Raw genomic sequence first — 17,012 nt, 5'->3', positions numbered from 1 at the left:
CACATTCTCAGTTCTCTTCCTAACCTTCAACTTCTATCTAATCATTCTCTAGGACCTGTAGATTATGTGTGAAATAAACTGCCTTCATCCCTCAGCACCCCAATGATGAGACATAGGCATCCAAAGTAATGTGCCATGCACTGGTGTCTCCTGGCATCCCCTGGTATCGGCGTCCATGTGAGTGACTATGCGGCAGAGCAAGCATCAAAGTGGGAGAGCAAGTGAGCATAATGTTGCCATGGAAGGGCAGGTGGCATTACATTTGAAAGCCAGTGGTTAAGGACAAAGTTCTTAGACCCGGGCAGGAAGCAAAATCAGTCTCTCTTAGGTTCCATACCTACCACTGTCCCTGGGCTGGGTGGTTTCTAATTTAGTGAGGGATCTTTGACAAGTGGCAGTTGTAGCCAGCCAGCAAAATGGAGTTAAGAGTTCTAGTTATGCTGAACTATCTCTTCTCTCTATCACTTTTTCTCTCTTTATATTGACAAATGCTTATTAATCTGGTGCTGAACCTCCAGATCACTCTTTATTTACTACATTTACATCTACCCAACATTTGTGAAATCTCTTTGCTCTTTTCTCTTCCCATTGTCACTATCCCAAAAGAGCTGTTTGTCACCTCCAGTATGGATAATTGCTATACTCTTCATGTATTTATATATCTCTCCTCTAACTTCCACTAGTCTAGCATTCTTCCTACTGATAGAAAAATCTTTCTTATGCATAGATTTGGTATGCATCTTATTTTTGTACAAAAAAAAGCTTTGGTGACCTTATATTATCTACAAATAAAATTCAAACTTCTCAGGTGATATACAATTAATAACTGGGAAAAGTCACAATCTGGTCACCCTTACATTTCCACCCTCATTTTATATGATGATATTTGTATTCTGTCCTCTAAGCTAAACTCAGAAAATGGCTGCCTACTGAAAATATTCATAGTACTCTCAGGTTTTCCCCTAGTACCTAAGATGGCTTCTTTCTCTCCATTTTTTTGTTCTCTTTGAATCTTCACCCAACTTTTAAATCCAGACTCGAATAACATCTCTTTCAGGTAACCTTATCTGATCTCAGCTGGTATGACCTTTCCCTTAAAATCATTCATAGCATTTTATTTTGAAGCTCTTTATTCAATTGTGCAATATTGTAGATGAAATGAATTCATATTTATAGCTTAGTTTAAACATATTGTATGTTCCTTAAGGAAACTGGTCTTATCTGAACTTTTCATGTCCTCAGCACATAGCATGGTACTCTATACACAATACGTGCATCATAAATGTGTATTATATTCATTTAGAGGAATAGGGAGCTCTCCATTTGAAAGAATTGTGTGTTAGACTAGGGGGCCTAGAGGCAGTTATGTGGTAGAGTGGATATAGTTTTATGCCTGAACTGAATTCAAATCTGGCCCCAGACACTTGCTGTCTTTATGACCTGGAAGTCGCAACCATAGGTCTCTCAACTAAAAAATGATCTTTGTGTGTTGGGAAGAAATGTGATCATGCTTAGCATTATACCTGGCACATGGTAGGCACTTAATAAATGCTTGACTCCTTTCTTCCTAGTCATGCATTACCAAGCTTAAAATTTGTTTATCTCCAATGAGATAACATTGTAATCTTTCTCTGGTGTTAAATTTGGTAGACATAATAAAGGCAACCACCCTTTATTTTTATCTTTATCTCTTTAATTGGATTCATAAGATTCCAAGAAAATATATATTTTACTAGCCCTTGTTAACAGTATAAAAGTAGTCCATCATTTCTTTATTTTAAAGTTGTCCAGACATCCAAATTCCATTCTCATATACTTTTCTCTTTTGATGATGAATTTTATTGATAAATTTTATTCTTGTATCATATAGTTATTCCTATTTAAAACTTATTTTCCTCCTCTCAGAAAGCCATACTTTATAGCATAGATTTTTTTAAAAATAAAAATAAAAAATAAAACCTGTTTATACCTTTAAAAAGAGGCAGTATATGCATTTCTCACATCTGTTCAATGACCTAATTATGAAGATGAGCTGAGGGAGGCAGCTTCTCAATCATCATAACCATTTTCTGAATCAGTCAGTTACCTTCCAATTCTTTCTTTTTTCTCCAAAGCACTTGCCTTGTTTTAGAATTCATACTGAAAAGACCATCTGTGACAATATGATCATCAGGTCCTCACTGAAGTCTTCATAATCCTTAGCAATGGTAAGTAAAATAATCTTTAGGCATTTATCATTTGTTTCTATTTGAATCACCCAAAATGGGTAGTAGTCATCAAGTTCAGTAAGTTTTGGGTGGTTCTTGTTAACATACTGCATAAAGACTTCAGGATAAGAGTAAATCTGTGTTATTCTCTCTCAACTCCTTAAAACCCTTTATTCTCTCCCTGGTGCTGCTCTTGCTTCTACTCCCCAGAATTCCTTAAACTGTAGTCACAGAGGTTCTTAGGATAGCACAATATTCTTGTTTAGAACATATTTAGATTGCTGAGTTCAATTCTGGGCACCTCAGTTTAGAAATATAAGGTATGCATTGCCCAAATAAATCATGTGTATGTCTACATGAATTTATTTAAATGCAACTCAAGGGGAACATTGAAAAATATCTCTAAATTTTGTTCACTCTTTCCAAGGGTGACCTTATATCCTGCCTTGAAGGGAGCAAGAAACCAATCTCCTCTGAGAGTAGTCTTCAACTGTAATTATATCTATCCCATAAAATCTTCATGATTTAAGGGCACAATTGGTTCAGAATGTTTTAAAGACTTTTTCTCCACTACTATCTCTTAGATGAGGTGGGGAGTGTGGATAGTATTTAATTTGTATCCATAATCTTGGTCCTTTCCAACAAAATACAAATTATACAAAGAATTCTCACAAACAACATATATTAAAATAAAAGCATTTATGTAAGAAAATAGCAAACAGAAATCAAAAAAGTCTTATAGATTACAATGCGTCTATTAGATTTCACAGTTTCAGTGGGTCAACTTCTTTCTCAAATACAAACTGCTTGTGTCTTTTAAAGTCCTGTACAGCCAAGGAAAAGGTAGAAGTTAGATAAATAAATTAACAGTGTCACAAAAGCCCAGGAAGGCAGAGAACCTATGAGGAGAGGATGTCAACATTCTTAAATTTGCAGAAAGAGAAAGAAGAATGAGCACTGGAAAAGATCATTGGATTTAGCAATTATGAGATTGTTAAACTTTGAGAAAGAAACTTAACTAAAAATAATTAATAAAGCCTTATTCCTAAAATCTCCTAACTATGTTGCAAAAACTTAGTGAGAAGAGAATATTGAGAAAGTGTTTAACACTTATAAGGGCTACAGAAGAATGAACAAGGATGAGGGTACAGTAAAGTACATTAATTTACTAGTAAGAAATTGTTATTAACCTTGAATATAGTAATTTTGGTGGAATGATGAAATCAGATGAGAAATTTCAGAGAATTAAAAAAGTAATAATAAGAAGGGAAGCAGAAGTTCCTATTGTAAAATCTCTCTCAAGAAACAGGCATGGGAGGAAGAAAAAATAAGATAGATGGATCAAGTGAGGGATTTTTTTTTAAAGATGAAGAAGACATGAACACATTTGCAAGCAGACAGATGGAGTCAGTAGGTAGGAAGAGATTGTAGATAAGGGAGGGAACAGGCCAGACAGAAAGGGCAATCCATTGGAAATGCTGTTTGCTTCTCTAAGAGAAATTTGCCTTGGCAAGGAGAAGGACATTTCTTTATGTGAGATGGGTGAAAGAGGAGATTGTAAAGGAAGAGGATTGAAAAAGTTTGGAACAATTGCTATAGAGAATGAGGAAATGAGTTAATTAGATAGGGGTAAAAGGATTGTATTATAGCAATGACAGCCTAGTTGAATGTATGTAACATCAATTTCTAGTGGAATCAGAGCAGTTTTTTTTTATTTTTACCAATTTTTTTCAGCAGTATGTGTGTAGAAGAGAAGGTACGATAGAAGTGATCCAAGACTAAGGGTTGGCAGGACAAGATCTTTGAAACAATAAGAGAACATGTGATTCATTAGAACAGAACTATAGAATAGAAGTGATTCAAGAAGGAATCAATATAAGAGAAATAAAGTGAATATTGGGTTATTGCCTGGAAAAATACTTAATTTTTGAGAAATTGGATTGAGAAACTGGAAGATATAGTGGAAACAATGAGCATAGTTCAGAGTTTCAAGACAGAGGAAGAGGAGGAACAAAAATATGCTATGATCAGATAAAGGAACTCCAGAGTTCATAAATCTGAAACTGGAGAATTTGTGGATGATAGAAAAATCAAGTCTAAGGCCATCTTTTTGTGTGGTTAAACAGGAGTGGGAAAATAGGTCATTTGAATTGAATAAGTTGAAGAACCAAGTTGTAAGAATGTTTGATGAAGTATCAATATGTATACTGAATAATTCTAGTATGAGCAGAATTTGGGGACAAAAGAAAGACTGTGATCCAAGTACTGAATCCATTGCAAAAAGAAGAGATCAGTAGCAATAATTACTACAATTTTGATTGGATGGTACAGATGAATTAAGTGAATGTCAAAGGTAAGGAGATTGCTGAGTAAAAGATGGAAAGATAGAAACTGGAAGTGGCAAGGAAAACAAGTTAAAGAGAAGATGGCTAGTACTAAAAGGAGTACCAGAAATGTGTGTCTTATTGAAATACAGAAGATGGGTGGAATGGCAAAAAGCCAAAAAGAATTAAAATGAAAGCAAAGTTTTTGCCTTTGATTCCAAAGGCATGCCAGAGAACATGGTGGAAGGGGTAGTGTAATATAGGATTATTAACATTGCCATGTTTGCTTGGGGCAACCTGTCAGTTGCCCTGGTTGGAATGTTGACTGTGGCATGAGCCACAGGGCAAGTACCAACTGCCATTTGGGCCAAGGGTATATAAAGCCCTGGAGACCCAGGACTTGGTTCTGTTCTTTCCTGACTTCTCCCCTCACCTCTCACTTACCCCATACCCCCTTGGGACCTGGGTGGTGGGAGTAGGAACATGGGTAGTTGATAGGCCTAGATTAGGGTTAAACCAATTCTGCAGAACAACTTATCAATACAATCAGCACTACTGGCAAACCTTTAGTCAAAGATTCACTTTATTTATTATCCAGAGTCCACATCACTCTGACCCAGGGCTGCGTGTCCTGGGTCAGCAGAAGACCATCCAGACAAGACCTAATAGCATCTTGAGTCAGATAAATCTTTCACCTTTAGTTCTCAGTACTTCCTAACCCTCTTTCCACTACCTCATCTCCTATACTCCTGTTATCAATAAACCCCTTAGCCATAACCTGAGAACTTTGTGTCTATCAGCCAAGGCCAAGCAGGGACAGCCAACAAGAAGGGTTCTGATCAATCTCAGCAGGGATAAACTCCATTGCTGTCGGAGAGGAAGTCCAATATTCACTTCTTATCAACCTACCACACACCAATAGAAGGCTGCTTCCTCATCAGGAAAGGGGCTGGAGATTAGACATCTCAAAAGAGCCTGGTGTCTAGCAGTGAGAGTTTCACTTAGCACTCTGTTATCCTGGGTTGGATCCTTGTTACATTTATAAACAGTTTCAAGCTCAGCCCTTGTACAGCCCATACCATCCTCTCTATAGCTAGCACCTTCCTCCTTCTAGTGTAATTCCTAGCATAAGGTTACAGTAGGTAAGTTAAGAATGAAACATTCAAGGCAAAGTAAGTAAAGGGAAAGAAATAAGTATTTATATATCAGTTATTATGTGTCAGGCAAAGTGCTAAGTGCTTTTTACAAACACTTTTTAATTTATTTGATGGGAATAAAGATCCGGTAGTAGTGGAAGAAAGTGGTGTTTAAATGATGACTGCAGGTAGTCTGTTGGATGGTGAGATACAGGTCTTTAAAGGATAGGTTATTTCTCCATGTAGTCATCTTCTCTCCTCCTAGGGAATAAGGAGCCATCCTTCTTAGTGAAAGAGATGTTTATATGTTTTATATTTATTGTATTGATCCAGAGCAATGCAAATATGTGAGGGAGGCAATACTGTATTTATTTAGCAATTTTTAGCTAGAAAATATAATTTGTCATACAATAGTATAGATAAGCCATAATGACATATGTTCACTTTTAAACTTTTCTTATACTAATGGATACAGAGGAAATTCTCTTATTAATATAAAAATTCATATACATTTTTGAGATAATAAACAATAGCAACAACATCAAAGCCATTGATTGTAAAATTACTCCACAACTATGATATATGTATGGAATTAAATATTATCATCTGAGAAATTATAAATTTGAGAATTTCATTTGAGCTGTGCCAGAGCATACTTCTGGTGCCAGGCTTTTGCATCCTAAGGTTTTGAGACAGACAAGGCACAGGTGTGAGAGCAGCTGTTGCTTAGGGTCGTGTAGAGATGGTGACCTTCTCTTTGCCTTCATCCTTCCATAAAGGTTATGCAATTTAGCCAACTATAAATAAGTTCTATGTTTCAGGTCACATGGATCTCTGTTACTTAGGAATTCATTGCCATTCAAGTATAATACTAACATTGACTGTTGAGATTCAATGAGACTTTTGTTGCCTTTCCATGCTGTCTTTATAGTATTTCAGTAAATATGTACATTGTTTTTCTGGCTTTGTGTTTTTAACTCTCCATTATTTTACACAAAATGTCTGTGATTCTCTGATTCTCTTACATACGTCATTTATTGAATACAGTGTCACAGAGCAATAAGAGAGTCAGCTTTGGAGGAGTAAAAATAATTAAAGATGAAGAAATTAAGTTCAAGTCTTGCCTTCATAATAACTTCTGCTTATGCCTATAATTAAAATGAATTTTAAGTTTCAGTTTAGAAGTCCTTTGACCTGTTAGAGGGAGGTGGTCTGTGGCACCCAGTTTAGTAATAGCTTCTCTAAGGATATAAGTTTTGGAGCAAATACTGATCTATACTGCTAGAGGAGTTTCTCACTAACAGTGCCTTTTATTGCAGGATATCACAAGTCTAATCCAAAAAAACTCATACTATTCCTTAGTGTATAAATCTATTCTACTAAAGTATTATATAACTCAATCATTTATCAATTTGGGTGCATATTTTATTTGTAGGGTTTTTTCATTTTGTAATCACAAAGAATGCTATAATGAATAGGCAAAGCAAAATTAAGCACAGAATGATACAGGTAGGGAAAAAGAAAATTCTGGAATTTCAAATGTTGGCCTCTTTTTAGTCTAAAACTCTGAAACTAATATGAGAATGGTGAGAGGCCAAGGAAGATACAGGGATGCCAATGTGAGCTAAGCTGAGATTGTGAAGGGGAAAAAATTCTCTCTTTTGTCCATATCAGGTTAAGTTTAAGGCTAATTAACTACTGAGTGCCAGCCAAAGAGATTATGAGTTTTTCACTATAGTCTAAGAATAGGGAAAAAAAACCCTGTAAATTGAATATTTTAAGGTTATTCTTCTTCAGACAGAGAATGAAAATGGAAGCCAAAAAGAAAATGGAACCCATAGTTACATTCAAATATACTGCAGAAATACATGAATATTCCAAAAGAAGTACTCATAGGGTCTCAGGCCACTTATAATTTGGGATAAGCCAGAATGATGACACCTAAATCAATATTAATCTTCATACATTATTTGAACCTTCCTAGACATTTCAAGTGGTGGCCCCTTGTTTAATCATTTTATTGAGAGCACACAATACCACATATTGATCTTTTTACTGAATGTTTAATGAAGGAATGTTTTTTGAACTTTTATACGAGTGGAGATAGATCAGCTCTCAATCAACTTCCCCCTCTTGTCCTAGTTGCCACTGGGAAGAGATATACCTAATTTTGAGAGGGTCTTCTGGGCTGGGACCTCTTCAGACATTCTCTTGGTGGTTTAGTTTTGGGAATAAAGGAAATACTCATAAATTATTCAATGGATAACAAAAAAGATATTTGTAATCATAGTAAAAGGATAGTTAACAAAGATAAACATTGAGGGCAATATTTGAGTTGATAAGCTAAACAAAACTTCCTTACCTGAGTTTCTTTTTTTTTTTTTTAATTTTTTCAGCCAATGAGCATCAGAGGTGCTCCTCATGTGCCCCTACAGACTACTTTGTATTCAGACAACACAGTTATACTACAACCTAAACTTTCAGTTCTATGAGTCAGCCAAGTATTAAGGGAGCCCTTAATAGCACTTGAAGGAGAAAAAATAGACTTGCTAAGGGTCACGGATTAAGTCTAAACACGAATAGCCAGACCAGGTTGTAGCTGGTTGGATCTGTGATCTCAGGAAGAAGTTTTGGTTTCTGTAAAACTTGTTGATGTCTTTTTAAAAAATGTTTTGGTCAGAACATATGATTTCATTAGCCTAGGGAATTTGTGGAATGCACTTAACATTTATTTGTTGAATGAGTAGTGAGGAAACTACCCCTGTCAAGGTAGATTGGCAATTAATGTGCACTTCAAAGATTTACCTGTGGACACTAACAGGTTAAGTGCCTTGCTTAAGGTCACATAGTCAGTATACCTCAGAATAAGTTGTCAAAAAAGGGTTGGGTCTTCCTGACTCAGAGTCAGGCTCTCTCCCAACTTGGTCATGCTACTTCTTAGCTATAGTCTAATAGAACTATATGTGTGACATTGATCTTTGTGAAGGAACATTAATAGAGTTTTAAATGTTGAAAATTAGTTGTATTAATGAATAATGCTCAGGTGGAAAATATTCAGAGGTTTAAAAATAAAAGTTTCTAAGTGTAGTGTATAGAGTGCAGGGTCTGGAGTCAGAAAATCTCACCTTACTGAATTCAAATCTGGCTTCAGATAATTTCTAGCAAGTAACGTATCCTTGTTTAACCCAGTTTCTTCACCTGTAAAATAAGCTAGAGAAGAAAATGTCAAACACTGCAGTATGTTTTTAAACTCTTACTTTCTGCCTAAGAATCAATAATGTGTATTGGTTCTAAGGCAGAAGAGCAGTAAGGGCAGGCAATGGGGGTTAAGTGACTTGCCCAGGTGACAGAGCTAGGAAGTATTTGAGGCCAGATTTGAACCTACGACCTCCTGTCTACAAGCCTGGTTCTCAATCCACTGAATCACCCAGCTCCCCCTTGCAGTATTTTTTTCAAGAAAACTCCTAATGTGTTTATTAAGTGTCAGACAGAATAGAAAAAAATGACTCATCAGAAAGAATGAATGAATGGATCAAAGAACAAATCATAAAGACAATAAATAATTTCACTAAAGAGAATGACGAGACAATATACCAGAATTTATGGAATTCAGCCAAAGCACTAGTTGGAAAAAAATTTTAGATCCCTAAATTCTAACATCAATAAAATAAAGAACAGATCAATACATTGGACAAATAGGAAAAAAATTAATTGTTCATGGGAAGGATAAGCTAACATAATAAAAAAGACAATCCTAGCCAAATTAATTTACTTATTCAGTGCCATACCTATCAAACTACTAAATAACTTTTTTATAGAATGAGAAAAAATTATAACAAAGTTAATTTGGAAAAACAAAAAATCAAGAATATCAAGGGAAATAATGAAAAAAATATGGAGGATGGTGGCCTAGCAGTACCATATCTTAGACTGTACTATAAAGTAGTGGTCATCAAAACAATAGAGTACTGGCTAAGAGACAGAAGGTGGATCAATGGAAAAACTAGGGGTAAATGACTTCAGCAAGCTAGTGTTCGATAATCCCAAAGATCTTAGCCTTTGGGACAAGAATGCAGTATTTGACAAAAACTGTCAGGAAAATTGGAACACAGTATGAGAAAAATTAGGTTTGGATCAATATCTTATACCCTATACCAGTGACTCCAAAAGTGGGTGATACTGCCCACTGGTGGGTGCTGCAGCAATCCAGGGAGGTGGTGATGGCCACAGGTGCATTTATCTTTCCTATTAATTGCTATTAAAATTTAAAAAAATAATTTCCAGGGGGCTAAGTAATATTTTTTCTGGAAAGGGGGCGGTAGGCCAAAAAAGTTTGGGAACCACTGCCCTCTACCAAGATAAATTCAAAATGAGTAAATGACAAATACAAAGAGTGGAATCATAAATAAACCAGGTGAATATAGAATAGTATACCTGTCAGATCTGTGGAAAAGGAAGGAATGTAAGATGTAGCAAGAGATAGAGAACATTACAAAATGTAAAATAAATGACTTTGATTATATCAAATTAAAAAGGTTCTGTACAAACAAAATCAAGACAACCAAAATTAGAAAGCAACAAACTGGGAGAATATTTTTATAACAAAACTCTCTGACAAAGGTTTAATTTCCCAAATACATAAGGTTTAAAGTCAAATTTACAAAAAATCAAGCCAATCCCCAATCAACAAATGATCAAGGGACATAATGCCTGCCCTTTGACCCAGACCCAGGGTTTATACCCCAAAGTGATAATAGGGAAAAAGACTTGTACAAAAATATTTATAGCAACACTCTTTGTGGTGGCAAAAAATTTGAAAATGAGGAGGTATCCATCAATTGGGGAATGGCTGAACAAATTGTCATATCTGATGGTGATGGAATACTATTGAACTTAAAGGAATGATGAACTGGAGGAATTACATGTGAATTGGAAAGATCTCCAGGAACTGATGCAGAGTGCAATGAGTAGAACCAAGATAACTTTGTACACAGAGACTGATACATTTTGGCACAATCAAAAGTAATAGACTTTTCTACCTGCAGCAATACAATGACCCAGGACAATCCAGAGGAATTTATGAGAAAGGATGCTATCCACATCCAGAGAAAGAATGGTGGGAGAAAAGATACAGAAGAAAAAGATATGATTGATCACATAGTTTGATAGGGATATAATTAGGGGTTTGATGTTAAAAGATCACTCTATTGCAAATATGAATAACATGGAAATAGGTTTTTATCAATGATACATGTATATCCCAGTAAAATTGCTCATCACCTCTGGGAAGTGGGGAGGAAAAGGGGGTAGGAAAAATCATGGATCATGTAACCATGGAAACATTTTAAATTAAAATAAAAAGAATACATTGGACATGCATTAAAAAAACAGGAAAAAACAACAAATTAAAAATCCTTTATTAAACATCAAATTTGAAATCCTGAAAATCAAATGAGAGATTAATAAAATTTAAACTAAGTAAATGAATTGTTAAATAAAACAAGGAACTAGTTTTATGAAAAACAAACAAGAAAATAAATAAACCATAAGTTAATATGATATTAAAAAAGAAGGAAACCAAATAGCCTGTGTAAAAAAATACAAAGGATGATTACACCAACAAAAAAGATAAAATTAAAGAAATTATTATGACTTATTTTGCCCAATTATATGCCAAAAGAAGTGACAATGTAACTGAAATAGATAAACATATATGAAAATATATATTTCCCACAATAATTAAAGAGGAATTAGAATGCTTAAGTAACCCTATCTTAGAAAGAGAAATGGAACAAGCCATGAATGAGCTCTCAAAGAAATCATTTTTAGGACAAGATGCACTCGAAATTCAAAATGACTTTTACCAAAATATTAAAGGAAAATTAATTCTAATACTATATTAACAATTAGGAAAAGTAGGTGTAAAAAGGAGTCCTACCGATTCCTTTTTTGACACAAATATGATGCTGATACCTAAACCAGGAAGAGCAAAAACTGAGAAATAAAAAAACTATATAACAATTTCCCTAATCAAGATTGAAGCAAAAATTATAAATAAAACACTAGCAAGGAGATTACAACAGTATATGACAAAAATCACACACTATGAACAGGTGGAATTTATACCATGAATTCAGTGCTGGTTCAATGTAAGGAAAACTATCATCATAACTAATAATTTTAACAACAAAAATATGATTATCTTGAGAGATGTAGAAAAGGATAGGAATGAATGGAACTTACTTACAATGATAAGTAGGACTTATCTCAAACCATTCAGTAAGCATTTATTTGTAATGAGGGGAAGCTGGAAGCCTTCCCAATAAAATTATGCATGAAACAAAAAAGCCCATTATCAACACCATTATTCAATATCATACTAGAAATGTTAGCTACAGCAGAAAAACAAGAAAAAATAAATGGAAGGAATTAGAATAGGCACTGAGGAAACAGAACTTTCACTCTACAGATTAAATGATGACATAAGTAAAGAATCATCCGGAAAAAGTAATTGTAACAATTAACAATTTTTCCAAGTTGAGGGCTATGAAATGAACCCATATAAAACAACAGCATTCATATATATTATGAAAAAAATCCCAGGAAGAAGAAAGAGAGAAATTTCATTTAAAATAACTGTAGAAATTATAAGATGTTTGGGAGTCTTAAATGTCAAGAAAAACCCAGGAACTATACGAACAAAATTACAAAATACATTTTCTACAAATAAAGAGTGATATAGATAATTGGAAAGATAGCATTTGCTAATGGATAGGTTGAACCAATATAATGAAAATGATCATCTAAATTAATTTACTTATTCTGTGCCATAGAAATCAAACTACCAAAAATTTAAAATACAATAACAAATTTTATATAGAAGAAAAATAGGTAAAAATTATTAAGAGAATCAATGGAAATAAAAATGGGAAGTAGGCTAGCCTAGTAGTTCTATGTCTCAGATTGAATTGTAAAGTGGTAATAATGAAAACAATCTGGTACTATTTAAAAAGTAGAGAGATTAATGGAATAGATTATGTGAGCAATACACAACAATGAATGACCATACTAATCTAGTGTTTGATAATATCATAGACATAAGATTTTTGGAAAATAACTCACTATTTGAAAAAAAAATTGCTAGAAAAAATTTGCAAAGCTATTTTGCTGATGATAGTATAGACCAGAATCTCACATTTTATATCAAGATAAGATCTAAATGAGCACATGACTGATATAAAAGGTGATATAATAAGCTAATTAGGGGAGAATGGAATATTTTACCTATAAGATACATGTATATGGAAGAATATGTTATGAAACAAGAGTGAGAAACAGAAAGTAAAATGAATAATTTTGATAACATTAAGTTTAAAAGTTTTTGCACACACAAGCAGATTTCTCTGATAAAGGCCTCATTTCTCAAATGTACAGATAATAGAACCAAATTTATGGGAGTATGATTCATTCTCCATTGATGAATGGTTAAAGGATACAAGCAGGCAATTTTGAGAAGAAATCAAAGCTATAGATTGTCATATAAAATTCACTAAATCACTATTTAATAGAAAATACAAATTAAACCAACTTTGAGGGACCACCTTACACCTATTAGATTGACTCATATGACAGAAAGGTAAAATAACTAATAGTAGAGGGGATGTAGAAAAATCATTGTTGGTAGAGCTATGAACTTGTCCAGAAATTTTGTAGGGTAATTAAAAATTATGACCAAAGGGTTATTAAACTGTGCATAACCTTTAATCCAGATATACCACTACTAGATCTGAGTCTCAAGAACAACCGAGAAAGAAAAATATTATAAATACAAGAAGCAAAATTATAGCAGCACTTTTTGTAGTAACAAATAATTGGACATTGAAGTAATGCCCATAAATTCGAGAATGATTCTATAAAGTTGTGGTATATGATTGTAATGGAATTATATTATGCTATAATAAATTTGACAAGCAGAATAGTGTCAGAAAAAACTGAAAAGACTTACCTGAACCAATACAAAGTGAAGTGAACAAAATTATGATTGTTCTTTGGAGTTGGAGTCTCTGCTTGCTGGACCTGAGACCTGAGACATTGGTGAGACTATTCTTAAATCTCTCCCTTTGTACTACCACATGGTGAGTATAAAGACTGACTCTTCCTGGATTTTTTTCTGAAGGAACTCTCCTTTCAAGAGAGGCTTTGGGACTGAAACTTTTGCTTCATTCATCCCTGGTCTTCAGCTCAAGGATGAGGTTTCTCTGACTGAGATTTAATTAGCCCTGCCTGGGTTGAGCCAAGGGCCGGAGCAAATTATTTAGTGTGTTAATCTAGATCTCTTACTCTACCCTCTTCTCATCACTCTACTTTCACTCTCTCCTATATTTTATAAATAAATTGCTAAAACATCATTTTTGTATTGATATTTATTCAATTCCTGGAGACCAACCCATTTTAATATTCAGTCCAACCAACCATAATTTTCCCCTTTACACTGGTATCATGATTGCTACTCCTGTATCTATCTATCTATCTATCTATCTATCTATCTATCTATCTATCTATCTATCTATCTATCTATCTATCTATTTTTTTATTTAGAAGATGCATAATAAATTCTGCTGTAGCCTTTTACCTTTAATCTGTATGTGTCACCCTGCCTCAAATGTGTTTCTTATAAAACACATATAGTAGGATTCTGTTTTTTAATCCACTGTTTTTTAATCTGTTATCAGCTTCTGTTTTATGAGTGAATTCATCCCATTCACATTCAGAATAATGATAACTAGTTGTGTATTGACCTCCATCTTATTTTTCCCTTTTGATCCTGCTCTATTCCCTTTCATTATATTCCTCCTAATAAATGTTTGCTTCTTATTACCCTGCCACTTTCCCCTAAATCCAATTACCTCCCCTTGTTTTTATCTTGTTCCCCTTCTACTTCTCTTAAACTTTCTTGATGTTATCCTTAGCTTTTCCCCCCCTGGGTTTCTGCCTACTTCAGTTTTTCCAATATTATATGACCACCTGAAGGTTGAGAGCTCTGAGAGTCACCTCCCCTGCTGATTCTATTAGCCTTTGAGAAGCTGATAGCTAAAAGACTTTCACTCTGTCTTCTTGTTGGTCCTTTCTCTCCTGTATTCATTTTGTGGCATTATTTTGATATTGGTTGGAGAAGATTCTTGTAGGGACTCTGAGCTTCTCTGCTTTACTCCTCCATCTTCTAAAATATATTTAAGAAACAATTTAACTGAGGCACCCCTGTTTAAGTGTTAAAATTAATGGTTTGGCAAAATATATGAAAATATAAATCTTTTATTTATAAAGTAGAGAAATACAAATGGGTAGAAAAGACATTAACCTATCTAACTAAATATTGTTCCAGTGCTTGATTCAGCCAGGACTTGTTAACCTTCGATCAGAATTAAACTATCTCCAGAAGACAGGAAGGGAAAACCAGCTATCCACTCACTTCAAGACAATGACTGGAGCTGAAGGTGGCTCGTGAGGCCTATTTTCTTCTTTCAGCTGACCTTCTTCTTGAAGTTGACTTCCTTCTTGGAGTGACTCTCTTCTTGGAGTTCACTCTCTACTAGACTCCTTGGCCGGACTTGCCTGCTCAGGGATTTTCATGAATTTTATGGTGGTTTTCTGTCCCTGCCCCTTTTCATGAGGGCCAATAACAGTTTCCAAATTGTCTAAGTTCTCACTTTTGGAACCACATCTTTCTGAGTGTGTGAACTCTTAAGTTTATGGCTTCTTCTCACCTAGCATCAAGTAAGGTGTGAACTCACTAAGTGGTTTGTGAGCTCTTCCACCTGGTTCAAGCTTGTGTTGATTCAAAGTTATTGCCAACCAAAATGTTAACTAAGCAAAGAGAACAAAGGATTCCCTTTTCACAAGTATGAACTCAAAAAGAACCAAGAATTTCCTTTTACACCTGGAATATAAAAACTTTAGAGATAGTTCAACAAAAATTTATACTAAATTTGCTATAGGAAAATGGAGATAGAGAAGAATTTGCTATTTAGAAAAATGGATGTGGAATGAATATTTCAATATATATACTTATATATCTACATTCATCATCTGAATTGGTGAACTCAAGAGGCTAAAGGATAGTTCTCTTAAACCTGTGATGTTTCTCTTCCTCAATATTTCTGGTCTCCAATCCTGACTTGTGATGTTTTTCCACTATGACACCATCTTGACACTTTCTCCATTCTCCATTACTGCTTTTCAGCACTTTTTGCTAGTATGTGTATTCTTGGTATTTTGCAAAGTGCTTGGTATTTGTTGCTTGATTATTTTTAGTTATGGCCTACTCTTTGTGACAGCAGGTGGGGTTTTCTTGGCAGAAATACTGGAATGGTTTGCCGTTTCCTTCTCCAGCTCATCTTATAAATGAGGAAACTAAGAAAAAACACGGTAGAGTGGCTTGCCTAGATTCACACAACTAGTAAGTGTCTGAGGTTGTATTTGAACTCATCATGATGCGTCTTCCTGATTTAAAGCCCAGTGCTCTATCCACTGTGCCACCTAGCTGCCCTGCTTGGTATATGGTAAACATTTAATGAATTCTTGACTCATTGAAAGATAAATAAATTGATAAAAATCATTTGATTTATTGAAAGATATAGGCTTTGGAATTTTCTTTAGTAGAAAAAAGGCACTCATTTAAAAAAATACCTATTTCAATACTCTTTCATCTTTTAGAAACATGGGGAATTGATTTATAGGTTTTGTATTGCTCTTGATATCTATATGTCTATTTAATATTTACAAAGTACTTTACAGATATAAAGATATTAAAATATACTTTGAAGTTCAATTTTTGTTTTTTGTATCTCTAGCACCTAGTAGAAGATCTTGTACACAGAAAGCATATAATGGTTGTCTCTGAATTTGAACATTTGACCTCCATAGCAACCCTGGTAAATGTATGGCTATATATATATATTATAACCCCAAATTTATAAATGAAGAATGAGCTAAAGGACAGAGAGGTAAAGGGACTTTCCCTTGCCTGAGGACTAGAAATATTTCATTTTTTTCTTTGTATCCCTCTCTCCTAGCAGAATTTCTGACAAGAAATAATCATAATATAGTTGATTGATGGATTGATTGTTATCAGTGTCAGAGGCAGTATGAACCATGCTCTTTCTGGGCTTAAAATCTAATACTCTATCATGTGGTTTCTGTGCAACATTAATTACTTAAGAAAATAAACTACTTATGGGATAAAAGATGATCTGACAAGTCTAATATTTAGAGGATTATTTCTAAAGTTTCAAATATAACAAAAGAAACTCAGGAATACTCATTAGTATTCAAAATGAGTCATCTTA

Source organism: Gracilinanus agilis, chromosome 4 (genome assembly GCF_016433145.1).
Source record: "Gracilinanus agilis isolate LMUSP501 chromosome 4, AgileGrace, whole genome shotgun sequence".
Taxonomy (NCBI): Eukaryota; Metazoa; Chordata; class Mammalia; order Didelphimorphia; family Didelphidae; genus Gracilinanus; species Gracilinanus agilis.
This window is presented reverse-complemented; position numbering follows the sequence as displayed.